At 52.6% G+C, this 12,903-nt stretch overlaps 1 protein-coding gene across 1 annotated transcript in view; it reads left to right on the top strand.

Moving 5' to 3' along the window:
- The window catches only part of GLI2 (GLI family zinc finger 2), a 245,890-nt gene that overhangs the window by 438 nt on the left and 232,549 nt on the right, over window positions 1-12,903 (top strand). The window lies entirely within an intron of this gene.

The following is a 12,903-nucleotide window of genomic DNA, read 5'->3' as shown; positions in this document are numbered from 1 at the left end:
AAGTGCCCCCTACCCCGGCCGAGTCCGGGCCGACCAGGATGCTGCGCCGATTCGGAGGGTCCCTCGGCCGAGTACCCGCGCCACGGCACGGGGGTCGGGGCACCGGGCTTGGGGGGCCGGGGGCCGGCGAGGCGGCCCCGCTCGGGCTCTGACCAGACCGTGCGGGGACGATAGAGGGGTCCGGGGCTAAGAACTCGTGGCCGGGGTGGGGGGGCTGATTTTGCATCCCCCTTCCTACCTGGGGGAAGAGCCTGTCCGTTCCGGGTGCACAGCCTGGCCGGCCGCCACCCGGTCTTCACCGCGCCCTAGCCCCGGGCTGTTTTGGGGGAGGTGGTGGGTAACACCTCAGCCTGGGATGCTGCGAAGCTCTGGAGGTGGCAGTGGGAGCCTGTCTTAGGGGAGTGTGCTGTGTGTGGAGGGGCTGCAGCCAGCCACTTGTGAACTTCTAACTGCACTTCTCCGCTCTACCCGTCGCGGAGCCCTGCCTTTCTTTCTTCCTCGCTCCTTCCTCCCCGTCTTTGGGCCCTGCTGCCCCCCTCCCCCTCGGTCAGGCTCTCCTCTTCGGCCTCCCTCCTTGCTTCTCTCCTTCAACTCCTCCTCCTCCTCCTCCCCTGCCCTCCGCCCCAAGAGCCGCTTGACTTCTCGAAGGGATCCGCACGTAATCCCTGGCCCGGTCCTCGGGTCCCCCCACCCCTCACTTTCATCCCCGCCTCCACTCATCATCTCCCCCCACCCCCCAAGGGCCAATCTCTCAACAAGTATATTTGCTGAGGAATTTGAAAAATCCACTACTGCAACTTGATCTGTGTGTGATGGATGGGGAGAGGCGCGTAGAGAGTTGGGCGCCAATCCTATTAAGGGTTTAGAGAGAGGAGCGTTTTTCCCGGACGGGGGCGGGGGCGGGGGGGGGGTTAGGGAGGGGTGGAGGAAGGGAGCGTGTGCGTGTGTGTGTGTGTGTGTATGAGTGTGAGTGCGCCCGCCGCGTTGGGGAGCTGGAAGTCCACCCTACTCGGCGCCTTTTCAGCCCGGCAGTAATTGCTGTCATTTCCTAGGAAACCCGACTTTTACCGCGCGAGGAGCTCGGGAAGGAGCCCGCGCGCTTCACCCCGGGTGACCTGCTGCGGAGGCGCTTGCGGGCCTGGAGCCCCCCCCACACCCCGTTTCTAGGGTGCCTCTCTCTCCCCGCTCCCCTCTCTTCTGTATAATTTTTTATATGGCTCTCTGGGTAGATCCCCGCTGGAGAAGTAGATCCTTCCCAAGTCTGGTGCCGGGCCCTGGGGGGTGTTCTATGCGCTGCTCGGCCCTCCCGCCCGAGCATCCCGCTGGGTGCACGGCCTCTGACGCGGGCTTTGCAGCCCGGTGGCCGCGGCGGAGTCCTGGGCCCCCGCCCCGCCGCCCTCGCCGGGCGTGTGAAGGTTTAATCCCGACAGCTTCAGATAAAGGGAGCAGTTGTAAAACGCTCATATGCTGTTTGCAGACGAGGCTCTGGGGGATGTTGGAGAATTTGAAAGTAAACGTTTTCCTCGCAAGCGGCATAAAATAGTGTTTAAACAAATATTGTATTGGCATGCTCAGGGGGCTCCGTGCCAAAAAGTAAAGTAAATAAACTGTGAAATCCAAAATATACAGCGGGGGAAAGCGGAGGAACAGGCGGACTTGTCGCAAGTCCCCCTGATGAATTCTGTTTGTTCAGGCCACCTCACCTACGAGCCCCCTCCCCGCCCATTTCCTTACCTTGGCTGGGAGTTACCTTCCCTCGGCTTCCCAGTGTCTGGGGGCAGGCCTCCCTGGGCCTGGGAGCTGCTTTACAGTGGCTCCGTCGGGAGGGAATTCATTGTGTGGCTACCTGGGCGCGTCTCCCCCCCCCCCCCCCAGGGGAGGGGAGGGTACCCTGGCCACGCTTGGCTGCTTTTAATTTTGATGTTCTTTATTTAGGCTTTTCCCAGCTTTTGGTCTGCCCTGGGGCAGCAGGTCTAGAATGTAGAATGTATAGTTGCAGATGCGTACCTTCCAGGCCTCCCTCCCTGCTGGTGTCTCTGACCTCACTCCTTGCTCCTCTTCCTTCAGCTTTCTTGCTTTCGTTTTCCTGGACTTGCTGCTTCTCCCTCCCACGGCTGAAGGTTACAGGAAATTGTGGAGATGTTCTCTCCCAGATTTAAATTCCATTCAAACCCAGACAGAAGGAAAGTTGTCACTTGTCTGAGAGTTGCAAAGTTAAGTTAATGTTTTGTAATCTTTAGGATGGTTTTGTGTTTCCCTGCTGCTTAGAGAAATCCGCTGATTTTAGGGGGTTATTTAATGGTTCTAGGGGGATTTACACTAATGCGGGAAGATTCCCACGGAGGTGAGGAGCCCACCTGCCCAGGAGATAGCCCTCGGGTGAACTGGCCAGCTCTCGGTCTGGCATCCGAGAGACTGTGGTCAGAGCAGTCTGTTTTCAAAGTCAGTGGGTGAGGCTGAGAGGGGGAACCCCCTGCCCCCCATACCGGGGCTGGAGAGGAACAGGGTGGGACCAGTAGAGGTGTTTTTATCCTCCGTGGGAATTGTTCTGAGGGGAATTTGCAGTGTTCAGACTCCTCCAGCAGAACCCCACCCCCCACCCCCACCCCCCGGGCTCCTCTCCAGCTCGCACTAACCCTGGCCTGGCCGTGGCCTTGGAGGGAACTTTGGACTTGGCCCACCTTGAAGCATGTGTGGAATTAGATGAGGCCCTTCCGGAGCGCCACTCCACTTGCTCAGGGGTGCTCCAGCCCACTTGTGGCGGGGCGGGGTGGGGGGAGGTGGGACAGAGGAAATCCTTCTAGTAGCCTGGTCGGAAGAGGGGGCCACAAGGGCCGCTGGTCAGCGCCTGGCTGGGGGGGGGGGGGGAGGTTCTTGGAGGCTGTGTACTGTAGCTGCCTTGTTTGCACTGCCGACTGAAAAATACACAAATCCTTCATGCTTTTTGTACTGCCACAAGTGCCCTGTACACAGTGCAGCCTGTGGGGCTGGATTAGCAAACCGGGGGATTCAGCAGGCCGGCAGACAAAATTGGATATTTGTCTAATAAACACCCTTCTTCCATCGGGGCCTCCCTCGGCCACCCCGGGGCCGGTGGGGGGGGGGGAGGACTTCGCCCCACAGATGCCAGCAATTCCCTCTAAATGAGACCAGGAGGTTGTCGTGTGCACTCTGAAAGCCCGTGTGACCCCTACGCACCCTGCTGGCTTGTTAACGCTCCGAGCGGAGCCCTGCATCCTTGTGTACCCTAGGGGTAGGGCAGCTTGCCTTTTCTTGGGAAAGTGTGTGTTCAGCAGGGCTTACTTTCATCTGAGTGACGCTCCCTTGTGATGCTGGCTTGAGCGAGATGGAGCAAACCCGTCTTGCTTCTTTAGGCTGGGGTGGGGGGAGGGTCCTACCTGTGCCAGGGCCCATTCCTGGCTGCATGGTGGGGGGGGTGGTCAGGCCAGGTGGGCCTCGCTGTGGACAGCTGCAGCTGTTTCCCCCTGGGCCAGGGTGTTTTGAAAGGGAACCCCAGGGAGGCAGTCCCCCCCCCCCCTTTCTTCTTTTCAGTAAGTGTCAGAGGCACGGACAAATGAAACACGTGAAGAATGCCAAAGAGAGAAACTATTCTCAGATTCCAGAAAATTCGGAGGCGGAGTAGGAGTTTGTACCGACCACCAGAATATGCAGCAATTTCCAGTGAACGAGGCTCACTGGAGTCTAAAGACCTCGGGGAGGGGAGCTACTCTATAATTGTTTCCTCAGGCTTGTTTAAAAGACCCTAAGGGAAGGGGACATTGGTGTTTGGTAGTGTCCGTTGGAAAAGGGCAGGAGCTTTGTGGTTTTCAAATAAACACAGGACACCAGACTCAAGATTACTAATTTTCTCTAAAATTAATTTGAGTGTTTGCTCTGGAATATAGGATTAAAAAAAAACCCAAATCATTGTTCATTGTTTTTAGATTTCAAGGGTGACAAAAGCATCCTTAACCTACAAAACTATGTTGAAAACTCTGAAAAAAATGCACCAACAAGAACAGTATATTTTCTTTGGATTTAATAGCTTATGTCTCCCAAGTCCTTCACGAACAAAAGCATCCTCAATAATCCTGTTTGTGTTCTAATTCTGGTTTCTTTAAAAACATGCAAATGGGGGAACATAACTCAGTTAAGATGTGACCGAAGAGTACATATTAAACCGTTTTTGAGATTTTCTTGATTTAAATTGAATAAGTCAGTGTGGTTTTGTGTGTGTGCATGTGTGTTGTTAAAAAAAAAAACGAAACAGGTTGCTGAGAAGTGTGTTTTAACTGTGAGTGCCCGGTTTCATGCATTAGCATAAGAAAAAAGTTTTAGTGCATTTACTATTGTCTTGAATGAAGAGTTTCAGCAAAGGGAAGGAAAGCCTCAAAAGGGTGATGGTCCATTGAGATTCGTCAGCAGCCCCCAGCTCGTCATCTGCCGCTGAAATCTGCGATCGGATATTACTTTTATCTCGCTTTTCCATTCTCTGGCCTTTTTCACACGTTCACTTTTGTCAAGGTTTATTGATTATGTTTTCTTCTCTGCAAATCTGTGGAAAATTTAATGAACCAAAAACAGCAGTGAAATAAAGGGGACTTTTTATTCATTAGCACGGGATTGATTTCCCCCCTTGGGCCGAGGGCCCCTGGCCTCCTGCAAGTGAGGCGGGGGAGGAGGGCGGGTGTCCCTGCTTCAGGCTGAGGCGGGGCCTCGCCAGGCCTGTGGCCTCACCACTGACCAGCACTGGGGAGCCTGGGACTCCTGTCCCAGCTGAACATTCAACGCTTGGAGGGGATGGCTGTTCCTGGTCAGCCTGAGTCTACCACGCTGCAGACCCCGGCCTCGGCCTCCCAAGATTTCTGGCTCAGGGCGCTTTGGGCAGGGGGCGGCTGGACATGGGATATTTGTATTCCCCAACCTTACAAACCAGTTGAGTGCCTGCCTAGGGCTTCCTGGGGACACAGTTAAGTATCTCTCTTCCTCCAGCCCAGCTCTCAAACCTGTAATTAAGCAAAGCCCCTGGTGTGATTACACTTTGCTGACTCGGCGGGGTTTGGAACCGCTTCCCTCTACGAAATAGGGTGAACTCTTGCTCTTTCCAGAGGCTTCTTGGGCAGCCTGTGGTACAGTTCTATAGCACATATGTCTGTCTCTCCCTGCCCTACTCTTCTTTCTCCTGTGCTCTCTCTCCTCTTTGTCTCCTTTCTATCTTTCTCCCCCCTCTTTCTGCTCCCTCCCCCACCTTTTTGCGTTAACATCTCTCTTCCCCCATTTCCTCTTTTGCGGCTTTCTTTCTCCCCCTCTCTCCTTTCTCCGTCTCCCAGCCTCTTTGTCTCTCTGCCATCCCCTTTCCCTTCTTTTCCCTTCTCTTCTCTCTGCTTCCCCCTCCCGTCCGGGTCCCCCCCCCCAAACCCCGCCCCCTTCACTTGCCGCCCCGCCGAGGGCTGGCCCGGGAGGCGGCGCGCCCAGGCCGCGAGGACAGTGCCCGCGTCAGGGGGACATTCGGTGCCCCGAGTGCCCGCGCGCCGGCGGCGCCGCCTTCCTCCCACCTGCCCGCCGGCCTGGTTTGCGGCACCCGAACAATGGCCACATTGTCCTGGCGGCGCACCGGCCGCCTCCGGCGAGTGGCGGCAGGCCGGACCGTGCTCGTGGCGAGTCGGGAAGAAAGCCAGCGGGCCAGATCCCAGTGGGCCGGGGCCGCCGCCTTTGTCACCGGGCGAGCGCCCCAGAGCGCGCGGGCCCCGAGGCTCCGCACCTGGGAGGCGCGCCGTTGCCCAAAGCTGCGGCCCAGGCCCGACCTCCCTCCCGCTCCTGATGGGCCGGCTCGCCCTCCCCTTCCCGGGGAAAGGGGTTCGAGGGCAGTTCAGTTTGCAGAGTGGGCTGAGATCATTTCCCCAGAGCCAGGAGACAGAGGGGCCATGTTACCCAACTTCTGGTGGCGTCAGAAACTTTTTCTGCAAGGCATCTGGGAGACTGACTACACGCAGGGAGGCATCCCAGTTGCCCTGTCCCCACCCCAAAGGCAGGAACAGAGTGGTGGTCTCTCAGAATAGTCCGCACCCCTCCCCCCATTCGTCTTGACCTGTAGGGATGCAAGACCTCTTAGTTCAGAAAAAGAAAGATCTCTGAATGCTTAGGATGTTAAAAGAGCATCAGTCGCGGGGTCCAAGCAGATGCTTAGCAATGCTTCTTTGTGCGGTGGACAATGCAATAAGTCAGCCCGACTTTTGAGCCACATTTATAAGGAACTGTAAGGGCCGCTCAAGTACACTTGTGCTAAGTTGAATTGATTGAAATTTAATGGCGGTTAGTGGCGATGAATGGTAATGATTTTCCAGCGTATCTTTGGCATACTTGACATTAATAACCGGAGAGTGTGTGTCTACGCTCACGGAGAGCCTGCCACACACGTGAGGCATAGCATTATTCATTTCCTTCGCCTCCTTCCTCTGCTCAAATCCTTTTCCTCCTCACCATAATTCAGTTGTTCGGTTGATTTAAAAAAAAAGGCGGGGGGGAAGAAGGAAAGAGAAAAATCTTTCTCCATTGAGCATGTACGTCATGTCAACATAATTTTGAGCTCATGATTTTTTTCAATTCCTACATAAATCAGCTTCTAATATACAGAATGTGATGAATTTGTTTTAGCTGCCATCATGAATTAATGTTATGCAAATAGAAGCTTTGCAGGTGAAATGATTTACTAAATAATTTCAACTTCTAATATTTAAGCTCATTCATTATGTTGGGAGTTAAAAAAAAAGAGTCCATATTTTTAAACCTGAGATGGGGAGATTAATACGTAAGTATTTGCAGTGTAAGGCAGACCTTGATGGCCAGAAAATAGCTCTTAATTTGTTGATTCTTTCTTTGAGAATCTGCAATTCACCTAGCAGTGGCTTAAGAAGAAGGGGATAGAAGTCTTACCGAGTTTCTTCTGGGGGAGGACAGAAATGCAGTTAAATAATTCTAACATGACCATCAAGGTAACATATCCCATGGGATTTAAGTAGCTCTGCTTTGGGAACCAAGAGGGGCTTCCCTTTTGAACTGCTCTTGTAAGAGGAATATGACCCAAGCCAGGTGGAGAAGGTTGAAGGGCCTTTGATGTTCCCTGCCCCCATCTTTGTCATTTGCTAGTTAAGACCATTTTTTAAAAAATTTTTTATTGTTGAAGTATGCATGACATACAATGTTATGTTGGTTTCAAGTGTACAACACAGTGATTCGACAATTCTATACTAGTTAAGACCATCTTAAGACCAAGTCATTGGTATCTGCCAAAGAAGATGGCAGCAGTATAGAAAGTTGGACAGAGGACCCCCCACCCCCCATCTCCCGTTCCACCCCCACCCCCCACCCCCCGGCCATAACTGCCAGGAGTCCTTTCTTATATACATCATCTTTCAAGCTGTTTTCCTCTGGAAAGAGTTGAGGAAGAGTTATTGAGATGGATGAGTGCATATGAAGAAAAATTAGCCCAAACACTTGGGGTTACCTTGAGGGAGAGGGAGAGCGGTCTCTCAAGAGCTGGTTGACCCTGTGTAAGTTGCTTTGACTCTCTATGGACGGAGGGCTTTGGCAAAGGTGATCTCAGATTCTTTGGCTTCAGAATCCTGGGAGCCAGGACACCCCGTCTATCACCGCCCATCCCAAGAATCAGACAGCAGGGAGGGTGGGAGGACTGGAATCTGGAGAAAGTGTGGGGTCTCTGTCACTGCCTCTGTTTCTGGGGAGTGTATAGTGAGGTGCTGCTCAAGGACTATGCCCCACTTTCCCACCAGTCACTCTCCCTAGCCCATGGCAGAGCTCGGGCACCTCTGGGATATGGTCAAAGCGTGAACATAGCGGGGGGTGGACTTGGGGACATTGGCAGGTGGTGGGAGCGGGGTGGAGGCACATGGCCTGTGATAGCCTTTTCAGACTTTCTTGAAGGCTACAGACAAGCTGAAGGAGGGATGACACATAAATATTTCTTGGATCTCTGAAGATAAGGGTAGAGTTTTGACTTGACTTCTCCAAAAATTGAGGTCATCGTGCTCCGATGACAGGTTGAAGGCACATCACTCAGACATTTCTGCAGACAGGGATGGGTTGTGCTATGGCGATACATTAAGTGTCCAAGCTGTGACAGTGTATTTAGGGCCAGCCCTCTCTGTCTGAGGAGATCAAGGTGAAGGGACGTGTCTGGTGTCCCTGGACTGAGTGTGTGCATGCGTTGCCTTGTTTGTGTAGGGAAAGGAGAAAGCAGGCTCCACCCTTACACAACGAGGAAGGTTTGAATGTAATTCAGATGTCTTCATCTATTGAAAATGTGTATAATGTAGTCTGTTCGCACATGTGATATATACTATGTTACATTACTCTTCCCGTTCAGTGTGAATGCGGGATGTGTGATATATATATATATTTGTTCTGAAATACATATGCATCAGTAAGTCCCTTAACTATCAGATCCCTTTAAGAATGAGATTTTTTTTCCTTCTCCTAAGATGCACTTCTACAAAAAAGAAATAGCATAAGAGAATGAAGACAGAACTGGAAATGAATTATAGAGGTAAATCTGAGAATAAGGCGTCAGGTACCGTTAAGGGGGGTTCCTGAGACTCTTGGATGAGGTTCAGATTCAGGTGGGAAGCTTGTTAAATATGCAGATTTTCAGGCCCCAGGGAGTATGTAGTGAATGAGAGAGAATTCTTGTGGAGAGGGGTCCTGAGATCTGCATTTTATGGAGGATTTTTAGGGTGAGGTGATGGGGATCAATGTTTTCTTTCTGTGATGGCCCCGGTTCCTTGGTGAATTTTGCATTGAGAAAGGGATAGCATTGCCATCTTGTAAGGCTGGTTGGACAGCCCGGGATGGGTCTCAGCAGATTGTTAAAGACTTTTAGCTGCCTGATCAGCTCGTGCTGGACTGGAGGTTGGGCGGGATGGCCTAAAATTGAGCTGTTCTGCTCCAGAACATCACAGAGTGGTGTGGACTCTAGGGCCGAGGCTCTGTTTCATGGGACAGTGACAGTCACCTGTTTTGCTGTGAAAGGTGGCTTTTAGGCCCAGGAAAAACTAGAGCTTAGTGAGCTTATTAAGTGTTTAGTTCTGGCCTGAGGGTCCCTACGATGACTCCTTTTTTTTAAAGATTTTATTTATTTATTTGAGATAGAGCAAGAGAGAACACAAGCAGGGCAGAGGGGCAGAGGAGGAGGGAGAAGCAGGCTCCTTGCTGAGCAGGGAGCCGGATGTGGGGCTTGATCTCAGGACTCCGGGATCATGACCGAGCTGAAGGCAGACGCTTAACCGACTGAGCCACCCAGGCGCCCCTGACTCCTTTTTTTCCCGTGTAAGAACCCTCCTGTGCGTCATGACAGCTGCTGTCTCAGTGCTCATGGGCGAAGTGGCCCGAAGTTGGACCCACTTGGGGCCCAGTTCGGTGTTTCATGGTTTGAGCAGACATTCTGGAAGTTCCACTCACACTGCGGTTTGGCTGAAAGGCCTACCTTGTGGGTGTCTGTGGCTTCCGAAGGAAGATAGGACAGAGATAGTCCAGCAGGATTGGGCGTGCAGAAAGGAGCTGGTGGTGGCTGCCCTGCCTGGAGGGGAAGCCTGCCGCCCAAGCGCTCCGCAGTGCCACCTGGCACCCTGCCCCTGGGCCCAGCACCCGGTCCCCGCACCCTGGCTCTGGCCTCAGTGTCTTTCAAGAACATCCTGTCTCGCTATGACTTGAGTCGTCTTCTGAGGACGAAGGCACAAAAGAGCCTGGAAGGAGTCTGGCGAGTGCGGGGCAGCCGAACATCAGGACAGGCCTGGTTTCTCTCAGGCCCTTGCTTTTCAGCTTAGAGTGGGCGTCCTGACACTGCCTCGCTGGAGTGTTTTAGCATTCGGTGGGGCTCCACGTGGGAGCCCAGCAGGGGCCTCTCTCCCGGTCAGGCTCCCGGGACTGGTGGCCTTTCCTGTCACCAAGGCCCTGCTGGCCTTGGACACTCGGGCCCTCACAGGCCTCTGGCTCTGATGGGCCAGCTTCTGGGCACTTTGTGGTCTGTAGTGTCCCGCACTGCAGACTGGTAGCTTTGTGTGGATACTTCAGGTGCACCTGGGCAAGGACTTCAAGAGAGCCTGAGAAAAGAAAACTTTGACACATCCGAACTTGGGCCGTGTGGACTCCTCCTCATCCACTATGCAGTTGGTTCAGACGGAGGCCGTTGCGAGGGATCTGGCGGGTCTGAAGGTGCCATATTGTTTCCTGTCCACGTTGCTCAGCTCCTCTGCATGGTCCACACTCCCGAGGGTGGGCTGTAGAGGAGGGTGAGGGCACGCTCCTCCACGGCTCCCCTGGCCCTGGGTGCGCCGTGGGTAGTGGGACATGGGCTGGTGGCATTAACCTCTCCTCTGGGGCTCTGTGGTGCAACACCCGGGTGCCGAACCCTCCAGATCCAGCCGTCAGTCCCAGGCCCTGCAGGCCCCTCAGGCCCCCAGCACTCCGCCCAGTTGTCTTACCAGGAAGGGCCGAGCCCCCGTGCTCTAGTGTGGTGCTTCTTCAGCTGCCATCCCCGGCCATCTTCAAGCGGCCCACCTTGACTGGGTAGTCAGTGGCGGGCAGAAAAGCCAGAGGCAGCTTAAGGCCGATGGTGCCTTTGGAATCTGGCTTGGAAGCCTGGGTGTGCTGAGCTGGAGAGTCCTGACTGACCGCCTCCCCCGCCAGGACCGCCACCACCCACCTGTGGTATGAGTCCTCTTCTTGCTTTCGATGATTTCAGCTGTGAGAACCAAGCTCCTAGACCAGTGCCCAGTGATGGGCATCTACTAGCCAGCCTCACGGAGCCGGCTGCCTGAGTGAGCACTCAGGTCCCCCTCCAGATGCCCGGCCGCTGGCCCAGCCAGGCAGACAGAGCGGCGCGTGGGACAGGTCTGGGTCTCACCGACAGCCCTGCCCAGCCCACCCTGCGGGTACCTCACGTTGTTTACGTGTGGCCTTGGCCCTGTTGATCTCTATTCTGTTTCTGTTTCTGTTTCTTTGGGTCTCCTTTTATTTAGGCTTAAAATCCTTTTTGCATGGCTAGGGGCTCTGTATTCAAGGTCTGGGCTTTGATTTAGCACTTGGGGATTCAAGCAAAGCCTTCTCTTCTGATGTAAGAACATTAAAAACAACAAAATAGTTTCCCCACAAGATCTTAAAACTAAGACATGCTTTTTTTACAAAAAACCCCTGTGATCTAAGGAACATCATAAAGAGGCAAATTTCATTAAGTATCCTTCCAGTCTCTTTCTATTGTTTTATATGAAATAATATTTTTGCTCTGTATTTTCTTACAAAATTGAAGTTACATTGTGTACAGTCACATAACTCTTGATTCACTCAACATTATATCATAGACATGTTTCCATGTTTATTAATGAGTAATTTCTATTTATGTGGGGTTTTTTTTGGCAACGTAATCTTCCTTTGTCTGTCTCTATCATATTTTTACTTTACTCTCTTTACATGGTTGGATATTTACATTGTTTCTAATTTATTATTTATTTTAAAAATTATTTTAAAATTAAGGCTCCCCACTGAGCCTGATGTGGGGCTTGATCCCAAGGACTCTGAGATCATGACCTGAGCCCAAGGCAGATGCTTGACTGACTGAGCCACCCAGGTGCCCCTTGACGGTTTCTAGTTTTTGTGATTATAGGTAATGCTGGAATAGCTGTCCTTGATGTAAATGTTTGCCTGAAATTCTGATCATTACTTTAGAATAGATTCTGAAAAGTGGTCCAGCTTGGCCAAGGTATTTGGACAGCTATGAAGCCGTCATTAGGCCTTAGTGGATTTCCATGGTACCTTCCTAGCTTTTGGGGAGAGATTGAAGATGTTGGTTTGAGGTTTTCAGAAGAACTATGTACAAATCAAGGTAAAACAGTTAATTGAGTGCCTCTGCATGCCCAGAAACATGCAGGTCACTTGCAGACTATGATCTCATTTTGTAGATGGGTAAACTGAGTCTTGGAGATGCTGGATAATCTCCGTGTTTACCTGGCCGTTGGGAGGCAGAGCCCTGAGCAGAGTGAGATTTATTCTCTTGAGGCGTGGGCTTCTGAGTGCTGCCCTGGGAATGGCTGGGCCACAGCACGCTTTCTCAACTAGGGTGATTTTCCCCCAGGGGTCGTTTGGTTGTCACAGCTTGGGTGTGTGTGTGTGTGTATGTGTGTGTGTGTTACTGGTATCTAGTAAGTGGAGGCCCGGGATGCTGGTTAACCTCTTGCAATGCACACCTGCAGCCCCCACAACAAAGAATGATCCAACCCCAAATGTTACCAATGCTACAATTGGGAAACCCTGGGGGAGATGTCACCAGCTAGGCTTTCTTCCCTGACCCACACACCAGGTGGCAGGCGCCTTTTCACACCTCACTCTCACACCGGGCTGGAAATCTTCAAGCCTCCTTTCTGTGCCTTGAAATGGAAACAGTGGGGCCGCTGCCATCACGAGGAATTCCTGGAGCAATCCATCAGTCAATCAGCTAGCACTTACTTGAACATCTGTTACGTGCCTTGGACTTATTAAGCTCACTGCCGGAAGTGCACACCTTGCTAACTTGGCTAAGTGCCACTGGCCTCTGAGATCTCAGCAGTGTTCTCAAGTGTGCATCTTCTTCCGAGAGTCTCCATGCCTAGCGGGGAGGCTACTTTAGGAAAGTCATGAATTGGCCAGCGTGACCTCAAAAGACAGCTACAGAGGAATGTTGCCAGGAGCAGGGATTGCCCTCAACTGTTGTCGGAGAGAAACTGGATAGATCTGTTTTTCCGGCCCCAGGCTGTAGGTTTTTCACTTCACAATGAATTTTGTACCAGGCTCTTCCTGGCAGCTAAGAGTCAGGGACTGAGGGGTCCTGGGTCAGAATAATGGGAGATACTGGGATCA

The sequence above is a fragment of the Mirounga angustirostris genome, unplaced genomic scaffold (genome assembly GCF_029215605.1).
Source record: "Mirounga angustirostris isolate CCGP_5_RB_7025 unplaced genomic scaffold, mMirAng1.0.hap1 SCAF_3, whole genome shotgun sequence".
NCBI lineage: Eukaryota > Metazoa > Chordata > Mammalia > Carnivora > Phocidae > Mirounga > Mirounga angustirostris.
Note: the sequence above shows the minus strand (reverse complement) of the source record. Positions and strands in the feature narration are given on the sequence as shown.